Below are 7,565 nucleotides of genomic sequence, written 5' to 3' on the forward strand. Positions count from 1 at the left end.
CAACTGTCGCAGAAAATCTATAAATGCCATTTTGGGAAACTAATGATGGTAAGATACTATTCAATGTTATATAATAAAACTCTTCAAAAATATTTTTTCTTTTATTTTATGGCCAAAATGCACTAGAAAATATTTTATTTTTAACGATCAAAATGCACTGGCGCCAAGACACAAAAGAACATACTTCATTTGTAATCCATTTTCAGGAACAGTCAATTGTAAACAGCTATACTTAATTTAAACTTACTCTTACTTCTTTCGTTTGTTTGTGCAATCGATGAAGGCGTATATTCATTACATCAAAAAATTAGATTACAAACAAACAGAATTTAATTTTAGAAATATAAAAATAACCAAATGAAGCTTTGAAATGAATCTATTCTTTGTTTATTAATGTTCCAACCTTCGCTTTGCTTTTTTTTGCTTCAGGAAAATTCAGAAAAAAACATTTTTGGTTACAACAAATCATTGATGATTGCTATTATCCTTCCTGATAAATTTATTTATATTTGGTGGTATTATCCTTCTTGAGACAAGGAAAAATATATGAGCAAAAGCGAAGGCAAAAATTACTTCTTTTAGTAAAAAATTAATAAAACATGTGAAGGAATCAATTTTGCGCCGAATTATTTGGAATGCAATCAAAAAAAAACTTGGCAATTCTTTTTACCACCTGGCAGGTGTTATTATCCGCAATCTCACTTATATTTCTAATGATATTTCCACTCAAATCAAATGTTATTAAAGTCAACTTTTAAGATAGAAAAGAAAAGTGAATGAAGAATGAAGCCAACTATTAAACTTCACATTTCCAAGGGAGAGATGAGGGAGAGTGAGAAGGAAAGAAAGGGAGAGAGATGCTAGTTTTTTGTGAGACGCTAAGAAAAGTAAATCAGTGAGAAGAAGAAGAGGGTGTTGACGTTGTTCGTTTTCAAAGTCGGAACATTCATCAATTTTTGCAGAGGAATCTCTGCGGAGTGCTTACAAGTACTTCTGTTTAAGCAAATATTCATTGGATTCCCGATATTTCATAGAACCAAAGTTCATTCTATCGTCAACTAATAATTTGTTTGAATGAAATTATCTCATACCGCATGCTTCTAATGAAAGACCAAATTAATCCTTCTAAAATTTAATTTCTCTAAAATTCCTTTTCTTGTTAATATACACAGATACTCGTCTTAAATTAACTTTATAAATTAATGGTAAGACCAGATAGATGAAAAAATAGATGAAAAAAATGGGATGAAACTGAACCCAACATGGAATGAATCATACGATCGGACATTTGCTATATATACAACACACAATAAAAAGAAAGCATGAGCAACAAATGCCCAGGTACATTCCGAAAATTTGCTCCAATAAAATCAATAGAAAACAAAATACATGTTTAATAATCATAGAAATAAAGAGTATAGTTGTAACAATGTTGAGATTTATTACTATGACAATAACTGTAACAAGTGAGAAGTCAATTAAATGAAAGTCATGAACTATGATGATAATCATACCGACGCTTCCGATATAGAGATAATGATAGTTCAATATTTTAAAGTGGTAGAAATTGTAATAAAGCTCCTAAAATGAGAACAAATACGCATCAATATAATTTGAGGTTATGGCTGTTTTGTGGAAAACATATAAAGAGAAAGGAAACCAGTTCCCTTCTTAATCGAAATCCGCCTTAATATGCATAACTAAATTCAAAGATGTGGCAATTTCTAGAAATCATAGAAAAGATCTAAAAGTTGATGAACAGCAGAATATTGCGGATGTATGCTATATAAAACGTAATCATAATAACTTAGACTACTATTCATTATACAACATCGCATTTGCAGACAATCTGATCACTACCATACCTATTTCGTTCACCATAAAAAGTATAAATAATTGAAAAGTAGTGAAGCGGAAGCTTTAATGCAATATAATGGATATAATTTATGCCAACCTATTCGAGATGACTCTTCGCTTTACTATTTGTCTACTCCTCGCCCTTATTATTAGTCACATTTCCCAATTTTCTTCAGTTATTTTGATTTATAAACTAAGTCGTAAAAAACTTCCTGAAAAAACAGAATCCATCCTCCCAGGAAATAAATTTGCATTCTGCTATATTTTAGATAAGTGATTTCAAGCACTTAGCACGTTAGTTCCATTTGACGTAATTTTGAGCAAGGAATAATTTTTATTATAGCAATAATTTTTTAAGCAGGGAATAATTCTTTTTTCCATCTGACACAATTTTTAATTAATAGTGTGATACTATTCAGATTTCCAAATCCTGTACCTTAGTAAAAGGAGAAATTTATTGTATATCTTTTCAATACTTTGCAATAATTAATTAAACAAAATTTCACAAGAAATTTTGAGCTTTAAGGTTGTTAATATGATAAATTAAAAAGCACAATGGATTATTGAAGATGGTGGCAGTGGTGGACAATGGACAATGTATTACCACATACATTGTAAATGATTTTAAATAAATTGTGTGAACAAACATGATGATGGAGGAATAGATAAGGTTGTAAGGAGAGAAAATAAAATAGCCCACAAACAAAAAGTGACTGCGGGGGAGATAATTTCAATGATTTAATAGAAAAATTCCTTCCATTCTCATATTTACTTATTTACTGCGATGGTTGTTCAACATTAACGATTTTCCTCTAACTGAGAATTAAATTTGAGTCCTTTTCTATTTATTTTAAATCTATGGAGAGAAAAATATGAATTATACGGTCATTTCAGGTAGTAGTAAAAAGAAATTCAGAAAATAATATATCAGAAATGACTCATATCAATTTGATTTAAAACCATAACAGAAGTTACAGCACTAGCAAAATTTTAGCTCTTCATAAAACAGTTATTTTGTTAATCTCTCTGTAAGAACCAAATGTTTTAAAGCTAATTAAAAAAACAACGCAAAAAGATTTGAAATGGACTGGCATATAGAAGTATTTCAAGCAGTAAGTTATTTTGGTCAGAGGATATTAAGGAGGTAAGGCGACTGTCAAAACCGAACAACATTTGATTGGCATTAGGACAGAACGTTCTTGACAGGTTGTTTGCTATCCTTCACAGCCAATCAGCCTTGATTTGAAATCAACCAGATATATTCAAATAAATACGATTGAGATGATAGCCAGGTCTTATCTTTGCCCATCTCTTCTCTTGTTATTATCCTGATTTATGCAATTAAGAAGGCACTATATAACAAAGTCTGATATGAGTGATATGATGTGTATGATGGTGACACTAACGCATTAATTCTTCAATACTATATCTGTCAAACTTTTTAGTTCTTTTTAAAGTATCATGGTAGAAACTTTTCTAGAAAATCTACTGCTAATTAAGCGAACGATATAATTAATCTAATCATGTGTAAATCATCAACATTGCTTATTGGCTGTAGTATGCTTCACGTAACTTTCTCCACTAATATTCCAGGCAATTTGAATGGTTTATTGTTTTAAGACACAAATTTGCTAACTTTATACATTTTTAATGAAAATTTTGAACTTCACTATCAGTCATTAAAGAACTAAGCAAACCTTCTAATTATTCTCAAATTAAAGTTTCCAAATATTCCGAAAATTGAAGGAGGGCGACAGTGATTGTGCATTTATGCGATGAAGAATACTGAAGAATTTTCACGATGGAATAGACTTTTCAAAACAACTCTGTGTGAATTTGAACTGTAAAAAAGCTTTTCTTCCACTTCATTTCGAGAAAATCGAGATTTTTTGAACATTTGAAAATGAGGAATTTGGGAAAACCATAAAAAGGTGAAAGTCCAAAAAAATAAAGATCGTTTTTCTAAGTTTATTAGAAATTTTATAGATTACAGTGAAACAGTGTTCAAGAAAGGGATTTATTAATTAAAATTATTTTAGAATTGGTTTCGTTTCACATCTTCTTGTGAGTATCGTTCAGTGTTCTACTACTTAAAAAGACGCATTAAATATAAAGTAATAAATAAAGTGGTTTAATGACTCGAATTGGAGGTAAGAAAAAGCAACAAATAAGCGAAATAGGAAATGGATTAATTAATTAACAATGTGAACAATGAGTAAAATAGGAACAAATAAGACAAATTGATAACACAAACTAGCATGCATACCACTCTTCTACTACATTCTCTTATTTTTAAAGTAATGAATTTTTGAAATAAGAAACTACTAACTTCTTTATTCCTTTCTTTTCAACCAAATACGCCATGAAATCATACATACGTGGTGCAGTGTGAGAGAATCAAGCATTTCAAATTAATTTAATTTCATTGAATTAATTATTATATAAAGCTAACGTGTCATATATAACCTGGTTTATCTAAGCCAAAAATGAAATCAAACTAATTGGAGATGTTTCAAAGACGCATGACATATAACAAAAGGCACATCTACTTGTTATATCAATAATCCTAAGGAAGGGTATGTCAGCATCCAAATAATGCAGTCTAACCGCTAATTTCGAAGTTTAGTCTAATTTCGTTCTAATGGTGCTTCGCCTCGAAAGGTAAGTTCTAATATGAGAGCAAATATGCAGAATTTGATTTTTTGTTTCGATCAGCCTGCTAAGAACATTTGTAAAGATTTTCAGACTTTAATCTCCTTCAGCTTAAAAACTTCTATCTGAAGAACCGAGTTCTATTAATCAAGAAACTAATTGTTCTAAATCTATTTAAAGATTTACCGAATCTGAATTTATAGAAATCTTAAAGGAAATCATTGAATGAAACACAGCAATTGCTTGATATTAATTTTTGATACAATTGAAGTTTTTGATATATTCTTGATACAGCTGAAATTCAGATAACAATGAAACGGTTTTTTGAAACCTGAAATATGCTCAGGCATTAATTACGAACATGGGAAAATAGGTGCGCTGAGAGTGCTTAAGAAACAAAAACTGATGGGAAAAATCATTTGCAATATAGTGATTTACTTTTTTCCCGTCAAATCAGGGTTGAATTTCAGAATACTGAAGTCTCAAAAATTTGGGAGTTTTAAATTAGAATAATGCAAAGTAATATTAAATTTAAGTAAATTACAAAATTTGCAACTTGAAAGAACTACGGAGAACTGAATTCAGCAGAGAAATGGGAGCAAAAGAAGATATTGAAAAATGGCCATGAGGTGGATTGGTAAATCCGTTTAGGAAAACTACCAAGCTAGGTTGTTGTGGCAATGCTCCTGCTAATTATGATTCACACTAATTAGCAACTCAAAATTAGCTTATTGTCTATGTGACCTCTGAACCCTTTTAGGTCTTAAGAAGATACGATGTGATGACATAATGGAAATTGGCAGACTCAGAGGAGTAAACAACTAAAAATTGATGAGTTGTTTACAGTGGAAGGTCAGAAAGAGAACCGAAATTGGTTCCTCTATTTCATTTTATTTACTATAAGTGTTATCCAACGATTTGGTGCAAATCGATTTGATGATAATATTAACTTCAGATAATATTAACTAACTTCATTTTTAAAGAAGATTATGGAAGAGTGGAAGATTGAGTTAAATAGAAAAAACGGAAGATTTCAGTTCAAAAACAGTATAAAAAGAAACTTTGCAAATCTAATTAAATACTTCTGTTTACTTCCATCACGCAAGCTTACACTTTCTTCCAAATTTCAGTTCAAATTTAATGAGACTAATGTTCTCAATAAATTTTTACCATTTGTTTCATCAATTCTGCTTTAAGTCTTCTAAATCGTTTCGAGTTATTGTATGAGTTATTTATGTTAAAGAGTGATGGATGGAGATTCTGTTATTGCCACACGGGTAATATCCTTAGGGTAAACCAGATGAAAAATTGATTTAGATTTAAAGAATTAACAATAATTAAATTTAATAATGATTTGAACAAAGTTTAAAAATAATTATCTTTTTAAAAAATATTCCTAGCCTTTTGATGTACGAAGGATTTTTTTCCTTACATCATTAAATTATTTAATGTTTTGAGTGGTTTTTATTATAAACATTTAAAAAAATTATTCCTAACGCAGAAGCGTTCAACTTTTCTTTCTGGTTGTGAGATCATTTATGAATAGAAGATTGATGAACAGCTATCTGTAACAAGATGTAATAAATGTTAAATTTTTAATGAAACAACTTTCAAAGAAATTAAAAGACTTTTAAATAATATTCAGCAACATCTACCACAAAAAAAGATTAACAATTTTGTCATTTCAGATTTTGCCGAGACTATCGGATTATTTATCAGAAATTTCAATAAAATTTTAATAACAGAAATATTTTATGCAGTAATGCAGTAATCGACAAATCACGAAAAAATTCTCGCTGCTAAAAAGAATTATTTTCAATAAAATATGTCTTTTAAAGTAAGAAAAAAAAAATATATATATATATAGATTGGCTTACTGGTTTCATATGAACCATCACCAGATGTGGCTGAGATCTGCTTTAATAACTTTTTTCGCCTGCCTTATATAAATTCCAAAATTATCAAAAAAGAAGTAATAGGAAGTTTAAGATCAACTGGAGCCTTAAAGATTGCTTTCGAAACAGCAATACAGATCATTACTTTTAGAAATTGTGTGAAAATGAAGGCAGTTAAGTTATGCAAAGTAAAAAAGCTTGACAAATACTAAGTAAAGGTACTGAATCAAATAGGCTTGCTGACAATTTGTTTTTCCTCTCAACAGAAACTTGCACTATCATAGGCACAGGCCTTTCTAGATGAAGGCTTTTCACTACTTCGCTGTCTCTTCTTCTCCCTCCATCATACTCATCGTTTCAAGTTCCTAACACAGCCTTTTGTTCGTGTAGTTGAAGTAACTTTTGCTCCTTTTCGGCGATATCAAAAATATATTGAAATTTTTTCAAGGAGTCGAAATGCTATGATTTTCCTCCTCCTGATAGACTCGCCAAACTTTTACTTTATTTTTTCACTTTAACAAATGAAATTTGACTATAATTTTCATTTGTTAAGATAATACGAATAACGTAAAAGCATGTTAAGTATACTTATCAAGTTGCTTAACACTCACTTAGTCTGTGAAACTTCAATCTCTGTTGAAATCGAGCACAAATTATAATATATCTAATATTAAATGGTTAATCTATTTACATAACAACAAATGACAACACCTTTTCTTTAAAATCATTTAATAGCAAAAGAGTTTTAAAAAAAAAATCACTTAAGAAAATTTTAAAAAAATTCCGAAAGAATTCTAGTTTAGATAAAAGTATTCCAATTATTTAATCAAGTAACAAGTGATCCGATAATTGCGACTAAAAAACGGAAAGATAGAAATAGTGTTACAGAAACCAGAAAGAAGAAATTGTAGCAGCATAAGCATTTCTTATTTTTAGAGTTAAAAAAAGAAGTGATATAGGTATTTTTGTCAAATTCAATTATTTGGATAAAATTGGATGTTTCGCAGCATCATATGAATACAATTTCTCCATAGCAACAAGCTTAGTATTAGCTTTTTGAGGTAAAGACTGCAATGTCATGCACGAAACTAATATGCTGTTCCATTTTAACTAATAAGATGCCTATGTTGCTTCAATTTCTCTAACTATCAGTTTTCTGTA

The sequence above is a fragment of the Brugia malayi genome, assembly GCF_000002995.4.
Source record: "Brugia malayi strain FR3 genome assembly, contig: Bm_v4_ChrX_scaffold_001, whole genome shotgun sequence".
In the NCBI taxonomy this organism is placed as follows: domain Eukaryota; kingdom Metazoa; phylum Nematoda; class Chromadorea; order Rhabditida; family Onchocercidae; genus Brugia; species Brugia malayi.